Below are 2,769 nucleotides of genomic sequence, written 5' to 3'. Positions count from 1 at the left end.
ACGGGGGGGTGAATAAAAAGAGGGACAAGATGCTGGATGAGGCCCCCCTTTGACTTCCAAGCAGAAGTATGTGAGCTTTGATTAGGGGGGATGTGGCTAAACATTTTCATTACATAAAAAAAAACCTAATTTCTGAAGAGCTCTAAGCTGCACAGACGTGCACAAACACATCTACACATGCATATAAAATGAGTTGTGTCAAAAAGTCAGCATCACAAGTCTGGAGAAATAACAGAGCAGGTGCTTGAGCAGTGGGATGAAGAGGTAGCTGAGGGGAAGTGCGCTTCCTCAGACAAACTCTCCAAATGTATCACCAGCAACCAACACACAGCCAGCTGTATCCTAAACCTGAAAGTCAGTCAGACCTTCACTACGTCCTCCTATTAAACTGGAAACCAGAAGCTAGAAGAGATTCATTAAGCTTCCCACTTACAGTCACAGCAGTTAATCACTTGAGCTGTATGCATATGTGACAGCCAACTCTATAAAGATAATTAAGAAATTACACCTGTCCTCTGCCCAAGGTTCAGCCAAGGTGGAAAAACAAACTGGACTCTGTTTGGAACAAAACGTTCATTAAATTCCATTAGGACGACGGACACAACTGTCCCTGGAAGGATCATTTTTCTCTCTGTACCTCCCTCTGTCTCTTGTCCTTTCACTCTGTCTCTATTGCCCTAACTCTGACTACAGGACATATTTCAGCCTCTGAACCTGAACTGTTTCGGCACTTTTTTTTCCTTTCTCCATCATCTCTTTCTTTTCTCCTGTCCAAACTCTTCATTCATCATCTGATTATCCCATCCACCCTTACAACGGCTCACCTCTCCGAGTCAGATCGGTCGAGGGGCAGTTAGAGGCAGCATTAAGAGTAGCAGTGTGAGTTTTTATTGCATTCATTATTCAAACTCACAGAAGTGGAGATTAGTGCACTTTGAGAGTGTGCTGCGTTAAAATATTTATATTAAGAGAGAATGAGATGGTTGGATTGGTCATGTTGAGGTGAATTTTGCTTTTATCCACCAGGAAGGAATACTGGTTGGTCTCTGCATCTCTGGCAGTGGTGGAAGAAGTATTCAGAGCCTTTTCGTAATCCAGCCATGCTTTTTGTGAAGCGTGTTTGAGACTTTGTTAAAGAAATTGTTAAATAAAGTCCTTATTTATTTATTTGTTGAGTCAACTCTTTCCTAGTTATTGAGGATGTTGGTTTTTTTGTGATATTGCATTACACCGAAAGGTGTTCTTGTAATGTTATTTTGTCCCACTTCTGTGTAGCTAAATGAACAATATGCAGTATTTAGCAAACCTAATAATAAACACAATCCTATAAGTTAATACCAGAGACTCGTCACCATTGAGCTAAATCAATACAATGTATCTCTGATGCAGTTTCTGTAAAAGACGAACATGATGCAGGACTATTAGATATATATTACACATGTAATGCAATCAGACACTAAATGCAACGCAAACCATAGCGTAACAGAATACGGTAGCACACCACACAACATAAAACTATGTTTGTGAGCTATGGATCATTGGTCGCAAAATTGTTTTGGCTTCTGTGTGTGTATCTGTGTATCCATGCATGATCTTCTCCCAAACTGAAATCCATGCATGATGAGAAAGTTTTGTGGGGCAATATCTGCATTGTTCTAGGCAGGATAATGTCAGATAGACCCCCAGGCTTTTTGCACACAGACATGATTACACAATGGACCATCATTCTCTCTCTAAATCTGTTCTTTCCCAGCAATCTTACATCCTATCCCCCTCTTTCTCTGCTGTTCCCTCCGGATCACAGCCGACTTTACGGCGTCTTGTCTCGTTTATGTTTGCTGACACATTAGCAGCGGCAGCAGAAAGATAAGTGTGCATGTAAGAGAAATGAGAGGGCGGGAAGAGAGTGGGAGAGGGTGATCAGCAGTAATAGAGAGCAGCAAGACAGACGGGTAAAGAGGTAGATGTGTGATGGTGTAAAAGGTGAAAAGAAACAAAAAAAGACACATAGAGAAAGAGAAGAATACTGAGCTTCATGTGACGGCCAGGGACATTAGAAGGACACACTCATCTCTGCTTTTGCCTCAGGGACTAACAGTCTTTATTACATCAACACGATACCAACCTGCGCCTTTCTGTTCTGCTCTCTCTGTTTTGTGCTCAGAACCAGACCTTTTTCAGTGGTTTGACGTCACGTACAGAATTTAATCCAACACACGCAGAACTGGCATTCACCCTACAGCACATTTGATGATAATCTTTCTCTGGAATTCACTGGAACTTGGAATGTATTGAATGATCCCTTTAGACCAGAACATGAAAAGAGATGTGCCGAACTACCGCACAAATGAGGTTGCATTTCCTGTAAATTGTCCACTCATCCATCCATCCATCCTGTACTTATCCCTATCCATATTACTTTATTAAAGGTGGGATATGCGATTCTGGAGAAATCCAATACCATGACAAATACCAAGATATAGAGCGAACAACGACACAGCTAGTAATGTAACTAACGTTAGCTAGGTTGTGGGTGAGCAAACTGTCGCTACAGTTGCTGCAGCAACGTTAAAAGCCAGAGAGGACGAGCCAGCAAACCAACAAAGCAACCCCAGACAGCAATACTCATAACTCTCCTGCTACTATAGAAAACATCACAACAGCAGCACAGCTTGACAAACTAGAAAGTAAACTGAATGTCCACGGGTTATTTAACATTACCTGACACACAAATCATAACTGGAATGGTGTTGTGTGGCCCGGCCTAAG

This window comes from Siniperca chuatsi, linkage group LG18 (genome assembly GCF_020085105.1).
Source record: "Siniperca chuatsi isolate FFG_IHB_CAS linkage group LG18, ASM2008510v1, whole genome shotgun sequence".
Taxonomy (NCBI): domain Eukaryota; kingdom Metazoa; phylum Chordata; class Actinopteri; order Centrarchiformes; family Sinipercidae; genus Siniperca; species Siniperca chuatsi.
This window is presented reverse-complemented; position numbering follows the sequence as displayed.